This window comes from Trichomycterus rosablanca, chromosome 14, assembly GCF_030014385.1.
Source record: "Trichomycterus rosablanca isolate fTriRos1 chromosome 14, fTriRos1.hap1, whole genome shotgun sequence".
Lineage (NCBI taxonomy): Eukaryota > Metazoa > Chordata > Actinopteri > Siluriformes > Trichomycteridae > Trichomycterus > Trichomycterus rosablanca.
In genome coordinates, this window is record NC_086001.1 from 22,762,730 (window position 1) to 22,772,850 (window position 10,121).

General features: G+C 38.5%; 1 non-coding gene across 1 annotated transcript; it reads left to right on the forward strand.

Moving 5' to 3' along the window:
* The first annotated feature begins 9,457 nt into the window (after window positions 1-9,457).
* On the forward strand, window positions 9,458-9,529 carry trnaq-uug (transfer RNA glutamine (anticodon UUG)). The gene has a single exon. It is a non-coding gene; the product is annotated as a tRNA-Gln (tRNA).
* Window positions 9,530-10,121: the final 592 nt, after the last annotated feature.

Here is a 10,121-nt window from a genome sequence, read left to right on the forward strand (position 1 = left end):
TGTATTGACCCGCGATTCATTTTTAAATGACAGCTAACGATAGTGATTCGACTCTTTTAATTATTTTGTATAACATATAAAATGTTGACTTCATCAAAAAGAATCGACTCCCTCAGCTTCTAACGGCTCATTACTGAGTACTATCAACTTAGTGAATCGACTCAAACTGAACTGCGTCTTTCTGTACATGAGGAAGAAATCTATGTAGAGATCTTAAATAACATGAACCTGAAGGTATGAACTTACATTGTAGAAAAGAACAACAAGCCAGTAGCAGCAGTGTGCACATTAAACCATTTACAGAAGGGTCATTAAGTTTGGCAGATTGAAATAATGGCATGTTTCTGACTAGAATGAGAGGGACATTAAAAAGATCTCACACTAATCAGAGACAACGTTTGAAGTCCAGGTCAATATGACCTGCTAGTTAGAGAAGGCTCACTTGTTTGTTAGTTTAAGTCCAAAAGTAAGTGTGGCCCATACGGTATCAAACCCACGACCTTGGCGTTATAGGCTCTATGCACGCAAGCTCTGTGACGCGTTTCCGTTTAGCGTTAGTCGGGCAGTCTAGGTTCCGGTTTGTTATAAACACCGGCAAATTTCTAATCACAACGTGTCGTATAGCGGCGAATATACGAGTTTGAGTTCTAAAATTAGTAAGAAGGTTTTGTGTTTTAAAAAACAAGATCGGGGTGGATCGGTACATTCTCAGAGTTCATGTTGAATGCTGCATCCGACGGGTTAAAAAGAATAAGTTGTTTGACACAGTGATCGCTATCAGAGCATAAATCAGCTGTTTACTGTATCGTGAGATTGGACAACTTGTCAAGGGATGGAGCTAAACATTCGTTTTTGACTGTAATTTCTTAAAGAACGTGCACATTTAAATATTGTAAATATATATATATTATAGTTTATACTCTGTTTTTAAACAAAAGCATAAAAAGCCAACAAAAGCCTCTTAATTATGTAAACATACCTCTTATGTCTACACTCTTTGATTATTTTATTAGTTCTACAATTACAGACTGTAGTTAATTTGTTTCTTTCTATACTGTGTTAGCCTCCTTTCTGTTCTTGATGACCAGGACCCCCACAGAGCAGGTATTATTTAGGTGGTGGATGATTCTCAGCACTGCAGTGACAATGACATGCTGGTGGTGTGTTAGTGTGTGTTTTGCTGGTATGAGTGGATCAGACACAGCAGTGCTGCTGGAGTTTTTAAACACCGTGTCCACTCACTGTCCACTCTATTAAACACTCCTACCTTGTTGGTCCACCTAGGCATAAAGTCAGAGACGATCACTCATCTATTGCTGCTGTTTCAATTGGTCATCTTCTAGACCTTCATCAGTGGTCACAGGACGCTGCCCATGAGGCCCTGTTGGCTAGATATTTTTGGTTGGTGGACGATTCTCAGTCCAGCAGTGACAGTGAGGTGTTTAAAAACTGCAGCAGTGCTGCTGTGTCTGATCCACTCATACCAGCACAACACACACTAACACACCAGCACCATGTCCGTGTCACTGCAGTGCTGAGAATGATCCACCACCTAAATAATACCTGCTCTATGGGGGTCCTGGGAGAGTCATTGAAGAACAGCATGAAAGGGGGCTAACAAAGCATGTAGAGAAACAGTCAGTAATTGTAGAACTACAAAGTGCTTCTATATTGAGTGTGTAAAACAGTTTTTGCTGTTTCTTACGTTTTGTGAATCTGGCAGTTGTTTAACATTCATTTCACAATGAATGGCGTTAAAAAGACTTGAAATAAAATCTTTTTACATTTAACTTCAAATAGACGTTTTTTTTTTCTCTTTTGTTACGCGATACAAGGTTTTGAACTGAACAGCATATATATTTGATACCCCATGGCTGCCAGCTTGACACTGATAAATTCTGTAATGACTTTAATTCTTGATAACCTGCTGTAATAAACATAAGAATAAAAAAAATCAAAGTTCCTCCTCGCATTTACAACAAATATGTTTTTGGAGAAAGACATGTTAATACTGTAACATCAAATTGATCAATTGACAGGAAATTGATTATGGTCTGACATATAACATTTGATAATGAATAAAAGATAACTCATTCATATATTGGTGAACAAAACTTTTTACACTTAATCAAAAGATTGAGGGTAAATTGCTAATATATCCAGTCAGATATGTTTAGTTTGTTTTATGTTTTATTAGGATTTTAATATCATGTTTTACACTTTGGTTACATTCATGACAGAAATGGTAGTTACTCATTACACAAAATTCATCAGTTCAAGTTTTAATATCAAAGAGTTATGGACAATTTTGTGTCTCCAATTCACCTCACTTGCACATCTATGGACTGTGAGAGGAAACAGGAGCTGCCGGAGGAAACCCACGCAGATACAGGGAGAACATGCAAACCTCACACAGAAAAAACCCGGACCACTCCACCTGGGAATTGAACACACATACATTTTATATATAGAGTATATACAGTGTATCACAAAAGTGAGTACACCCCTCACATTTCTGCAGATATTTAAGTATATCTTTTCATGGGACAACACTGACAAAATGACACTTTGACACAATGAAAAGTAGTCTGTGTGCAGCTTATATAACAGTGTAAATTTATTCTTCCCTCAAAATAACTCAATATACAGCCATTAATGTCTAAACCACCGGCAACAAAAGTGAGTACACCCCTTAGTGAAAGTTCCTGAAGTGTCAATATTTTGTGTGGCCACCATTATTTCCCAGAACTGCCTTAACTCTCCTGGGCATGGAGTTTACCAGAGCTTCACAGGTTGCCACTGGAATGCTTTTCCACTCCTCCATGACGACATCACGGAGCTGGCGGATATTCGAGACTTTGCGCTCCTCCACCTTCCGCTTGAGGATGCCCCAAAGATGTTCTATTGGGTTTAGGTCTGGAGACATGCTTGGCCAGTCCATCACCTTTACCCTCAGCCTCTTCAATAAAGCAGTGGTCGTCTTAGAGGTGTGTTTGGGGTCATTATCATGCTGGAACACTGCCCTGCGACCCAGTTTCCGGAGGGAGGGGATCATGCTCTGCTTCAGTATTTCACAGTACATATTGGAGTTCATGTGTCCCTCAATGAAATGTAACTCCCCAACACCTGCTGCACTCATGCAGCCCCAGACCATGGCATTCCCACCACCATGCTTGACTGTAGGCATGACACACTTATCTTTGTACTTCTCACCTGATTGCCACCACACATGCTTGAGACCATCTGAACCAAACAAATTAATCTTGGTCTCATCAGACCATAGGACATGGTTCCAGTAATCCATGTCCTTTGTTGACATGTCTTCAGCAAACTGTTTGCGGGCTTTCTTGTGTAAAGACTTCAGAAGAGGCTTCCTTCTGGGGTGACAGCCATGCAGACCAATTTGATGTAGTGTGCGGCGTATGGTCTGAGCACTGACAGGCTGACCCCCCACCTTTTCAATCTCTGCAGCAATGCTGACAGCACTCCTGCACCTATCTTTCAAAGACAGCAGTTGGATGTGACGCTGAGCACGTGCACTCAGCTTCTTTGGACGACCAACGCGAGGTCTGCTCTGAGTGGACCCTGCTCTTTTAAAACGCTGGATGATCTTGGCCACTGTGCTGCAGCTCAGTTTCAGGGTGTTGGCAATCTTCTTGTAGCCTTGGCCATCTTCATGTAGCGCAACAATTCGTCTTTTAAGATCCTCAGAGAGTTCTTTGCCATGAGGTGCCATGTTGGAACTTTCAGTGACCAGTATGAGAGAGTGTGAGAGCTGTACTACTAAATTGAACACACCTGCTCCCTATGCATACCTGAGACCTAGTAACACTAACAAATCACATGATATTTTGGAGGGAAAATGACAAGCAGTGCTCAATTTGGACATTTAGGGGTGTAGTCTCTTAGGGGTGTACTCACTTTTGTTGCCGGTGGTTTAGACATTAATGGCTGTATTTTGAGTTATTTTGAGGGAAGAATAAATTTACACTGTTATATAAGCTGCACACAGACTACTTTTCATTGTGTCAAAGTGTCATTTTGTCAGTGTTGTCCCATGAAAAGATATACTTAAATATCTGCAGAAATGTGAGGGGTGTACTCACTTTTGTGATACACTGTATATATATATATATATATATATATTTATTGTTGTTTGAACATCATTAATACATGGGATTTGACACTCTATCTTAAAGCTTGCCTAACCTGGCACTGTGCAAGTAGAATATGCATAAAAATGAAATTTTAACGGTATGCTTCAAAGCTAACTAAAACATAAATCTCAATACTGGTCTGTGAAGCTAGATGAAGTGTTTGTCTAGTCTAGCAAAACAACCACTAACCAGTTTACAACTAGCCTACTTGCATGGTTCTAAGGAAATGTTTGCTAACGTACTTACCTTCATATTTGTCAATGTAGCTGGAGTTGTACATTTAAAATCCTTTTTCCCGCTTGTTAGAGGAAGCAGTACAAACCATGTGTCGGTCGGTCTAAATCGTTCACTGTCAGACGAGGTTAATCTTGAAGACAAGTGTAAAAGAGAGCCATGGCTAACGTTATCTGCTTGTTGACAACCGGCGAATGAATACCAGAAGTTGATCTGCCAGTATACGAGAACCCGGAAGACAGTCGTGCATAGAGCCTATTAGCACCACGCTCTAACCAACTGAGCTAACCGGCCGGTTCATCTATACTTTCTTTAGATCTTTGTACATAATTCTACACTAACTCCATTCAACCAGCTGAAACTGACTTTCATAACACACATCTAAGAGGTTTTGTGGGTTCTTATATGTGTGAACTATCTAAACTATATATTTCTTAAAGTTCCTGACTGAGCTTAATGCCACCAACCAGTGACTGGAGCAGATACGACTCAGTTCCTGCACACAGTAAGTAGTGCTGATACACAGTACCAGCCTGCACACCAGAGGAGCTCCAAACGTCAAGTTTTTACTCATTAAATCATGTATTTCGTGATCTTTGTGGAATGAATGTAGGATTTGTACGTGTAGATTCTGGGTTTTAGGAAGTTGAGCTACTGTTAATATTTTTTCCAGTTGAACTAAACCTGAATTGATGTTTTAATTGTTCATTAAGACTTCACTAGGAGTTATTACCATCAAGCAAATGTAAAGCATATTTCTATATGAAGAGCATCTGTTTCCAGGTAATATACACTGAGGTGTAAAGCACAATGGAGCGGGTTCAGTAATTGTGTAGTAGTTTAAAAGTGACAGTAAGTCTGTGTCTGTTTCTGTTGTTTATTCTGAATTGTGTTTGTTTGTAAACTGTGAATTAGTTCTTAATCTTAAAACCTACATAAGCTTAAACCCGGCTAGCTCAGTCGGTCGAGCATGAGACTCTTAATCTCAGGGTCGTGGGTTCGAGCCCCACGTTGGGCGACTATCTTCAGTTTAACATCTGAAACCAAAAGGACGTTCTTCCACTTTGTACAGCCGGTCTCTGGTGACTTATCAGGTGGATATTTGTGCTTGTAGGACTGTTGTTTACTGGATGTTTTCAGTTACTTATTTCCACTATTCTGTGGGACTACATACTGTTGTTGTGTCTCATATCCAGTTGATCAACAGGCAGGTTGTGCAATAAAAGACACTCGTCCTTGGGTGGGTTCGAGCCACCAACCTTTCGGTTAACAGCTGGACGAGCTAACCGATTGCACCACAGAGCCATACATATAGCTGTTTCATTGGATGGTACACACGGGTCACATGGCTTGCTAACGTTTAAGTCAGGCTAATAAACAGTATAATACTCCAGTATAATAATGTTTCCAGCTTAGCTATATTTAGTGAGTTTTCAGACCCTCTAGTGACTTTTTCTGGTGTTACTGGAGACTTTTGGAGACTCAGACGTGAGAGCACATATCGTTCTGCAGTTACTGTCCTCACCGAGCAGCGGGTGCTGTTGTTGTTCTGTTGATTTATTTTACCCAATACCATCGATTTGTCCTACCGAGCATGTGCACATCTGTTTTTCATTCCTTGAGTGGACGTCTATAATTCTGTGCTTCCTTTGCCTAATTTATTTCTGCTAGCGGTTAGTAATGTGTGGTTTTAGTTTTAATTCCTTTAAAAGTATAAAGTTTAAGTGTATGTAATGCCGTTATTATGTGACTTATTTTGTATTCTATTTCAGAACTATGCAAGGTGCTCAGATTAGCTATACGTGATTGCATACAGTTGAATAACAGTTGTTTATCTAATGCTATGTGTTAACATTTTATTTAACCACGTTTATACATGCGTTCAGTGATACATCTAGGAAAGCCAATCATCTTTAAATAACCATCTGTGACCTTAATATTACGACAACACAAAATGTATTCGGTTATTTTTCAGTTTTGTGCTTTCTTAGCAGTTCAGCTGGTACAGTAAAGGTTGTGTCTAATAAAGTTCATTACTGAGTGAATATGTTGAGCATTTATTACGTTATCTTGTACTTAGCTGTTTGTGTACGTAAAACAATGTTGTTGCTTTTTCCTCGTCAGTTCAGTTCTAATGATTTGTTCCTTATTCCATGTTTTTGTAGCTATAAATAAGATCTGTGTGATCTATAGTTTCCTCACTGGGATCTTATCCAACAGGGTCTGATAAATCACAGAGGTAAAAACCTTAGAAGATATTCCTCATAGAGGGTTAGAATATTATTCACTACATGCCTGAGATACATGTAAACATACTACATGTTTACTTAATGCCTGAGATACAGATCAATAGATCTATTGAGATGTGCTACCTATAGTTTACAATAATATATAGACCTTTCCACATGCTAACCCTTATGCAAATTAGGCGATAACGTCATTTAGCGACTTCTAACTACTTTTAGGACAGCCAATAGCTACTTTCCTTACTGAGGAGTTGGCAACACTGACAGTGACCCACAGTATCCTCAGTGCAGGACTATCAGCCAATCACACAAATACCACAGAAACAACCGGGAAAGTAAAAACACAAGTTTAGTAATTAGTGCAAAATGGAGAAACTGTAAACATGAAACATGAGGAACAGTGGAGCCAAAATACAGAAAAGGTTCAGAGCTTTTACTTCATCAGATAGTTTATCAGGTCGTTCAGTCTGCAGTCTGAGTAGAGACTATCGGCCTTGTCTCAAATAACGCCTACTCCCTACTTAGGGCACTACTTAAAATAAACATTGTTTTAAACAGTCACCTTAAATACAGAGTCATGGGATAAAAACTTCACCACCTTAAGTTTAACTTTAATTCAATTCGAATCATTTATCATTTTTACCAAATTACTTGCTCTAAATTGCCCCGTCTGAACTTTTCTGGAATGTGTTGCATGTTTCTGTATATTAACAGTTGACCTGATAAAACATGAAATATCTTGAGCTCATATTTGCAGTGGAATAAGAATCAGTGTAAATGTAAAAAACTATTTTATTAAAAACTACTTAAACTTTTTATTGGCATTTTATTGAGCAAAACTCAAGAGAGTTTAACAAAACGTGGTGCTTTTAAATAATTTTCCTGAAGAAAATGTTTTCCTTCTGACTTATTATTATGTATTACTATTAACATTAATTGCTGCTGTTGTAAGCTTTTAATTACTTATTTATTTATTTAGAAAGGCTGAACGAGGAACGTCTGAAAGAAGCAGCTCTTTTGCAGCGTCTCTCGCTTACGTACGGTGGCCGAGAAGTGCAAAACAAATTTACATTTCAGAAAACAAAATTACAAAAAAACTAAAACAACATTTACAATGAAAGCAAAAACAAATTTACAAGTGCTTGGGTACCCAGTGTTTGTAAATATGTTTTGGCATATGTAAAAGTGTTTCAGCACTTGTAAATTTATTTTCGGCATATGTAATTTTGTTTTCTAAAATGTAAATTTGTTTTGCACTTCCCGGCCGCACATTTCTGACGGAAAAGGTAGGTACAATAACACCGGAAGTGCGTGTTGCTTACCTGCTGTCAATCAAACTGTTTGTCAGCGGTAAAGTGAACGGAGTTTGTGATGGTAACGATAAACAAGGTTTTGTCTAGTTTGTGGAAATCATTTTATCCATTTATTAGATAGTTTGTGCAGATGTTTAGACGTGGCGTGTGCATCTCTATTTACCGTCCGCTCTTCTAAACATCTAAGGAATTCCCACAAGAACAACAAAAGCGAAATAATGAAAATAATTAACACAAAATGGACAAAACATTGTTTATTAGGGACGGAACATCTGATCCCGAGGATTTAAAGCTTGTTTCACTTTTGTAACACTGGACTCAGTGTATCGGAGCTTATATTAAAGCAGCATGTGCGGGACTGATGAAGCTTTGGTGCTGTGTTTTATCTCACTCACTATATAAGAGACAATCAAACCAGGGTTACCCACCGTCCTGTAACATACACAATCCTTCTTTATCTGGAGACTAAACGCCGCATTCGGTATTGAACTGATACAGGACGCGCTTTGTTCCATATTTTTATCAATGGGAGACGGGTGATGTGTATGAAACAGAAGGAACTGCTGAATAAAAATAATAAATGTTAAACACCATAAATAAAACCTTTGTTCTCATGACTGTGTAAGGTCCCCCCCAAAGTATTTTCAGCACAATCAGGAAAAACGTTTCAAAAGCTTAAATGAGGCTTCATCTGCACTCTGCCCACTGCGCTGCTCATACAGCGGTGTATTACACAGGTTCTGCTGCTATAACCAGCGCACACACACCGTTACTAAGAATAAAAGTGAACACTACTTAATATAATTAATTAAACAGCAGTTTCCTTCTGTTTTATACACATCACGTCTCCCATTGATAAAAATACGGAACAAAGCGTCCTGTATCATTTCAATACTGAACGCAGCGTTTAGTCCAAATAAAGAAGGATTGTGTATGTTACAGGACGGTGGGTAACCCTGGTTTGATTGTCTCTTATATAGTGTATAGGAATGTTTTGTTGTGATTTTGATACTTGGGTGGCAATGTTTAACTAAAATTACTTTTATTTAGTGTTTAAAACTTCTAAATTACTTCAGTTTTTTCAATTGACTTCAGTCAGTTATATCAATCACATAAGTTTAAATATAAATAACTTGAGATGTAAAGTGTAATGGTTAGCACTCTGGACTCTGAATCCAGTGATCCGAGTTCAAATCTCGGTGGGACCTTACTGCTTTTATTTGGGGCCCGGTGTGAGGTTCAAGATTGGGAAACATTAGCAGTTTCAGGATGGTAGCATTCAGCGCATGTGCAGTACAACAGAGCATCACAATTGCTTGTGCTAGTTTAGAGTCACCTTAAATTACATGCTAATTTCCATCCATTCATCCAGCTTGAATATTATAATAGCACTAGTAGTGTTATAGTGTTCCTCATGTGACTGCTCCATCCCAAAATATAATCGCAAATCATTGTTTACAATATTAACTTTTATTAACTTTTGGGCTTAAGTAAGGCTTCACTGTGTGGTTCCATGGTGTAATGGTTAGCACTCTGGACTTTGAATCCAGTGATCCGAGTTCAAATCTCGGTGGAACCTGGTTTTATTTAAGTAAAAACACTGTTATCAATGCTGAGTAGAGAATAGTGTTCCACATATGACTGCTCTATGCCGAATTGTAACACCAAAAGGTAAATCGTTGTTTACAGCGCAATCTACCAGCCAACTGGGTCCTAAACTTAACTCAGCTTTAGAGGTTTAGAAACGTTAGCAGTTTCAGGATGGTAGCGTTCAGCGCATGTGCAAGTACAACACAGCGCTTGTGGGGTGTAGACCACGATTACTTGTGCTAGTTGTGTCGACCAAGCAGATCACCATTCAGGAAGGTATATCAGTGCCAAAATACGAGCCAGTTTGTTCAGTAAAACTTTATAAGCCAACAGCAGCGAATAAACTTAAGTGTCACCTTAGATTACATGTTAACTTCCATCTATACATCCAGCTTAAATACCATAAAACCATAAGCAGCACCGTCTATAAATAAATGAATCTTGTGCTTCCTCTTGAGATTTTTGTTTATGTGAACAATGTCTGAAATCTGACGAGCTTGATTAGTTTGTAATATGTGTTAAGATGATGAATGAACCTAAACACTTGATTTTAAATTTTAAGTTTTCATTTATTTATTTTA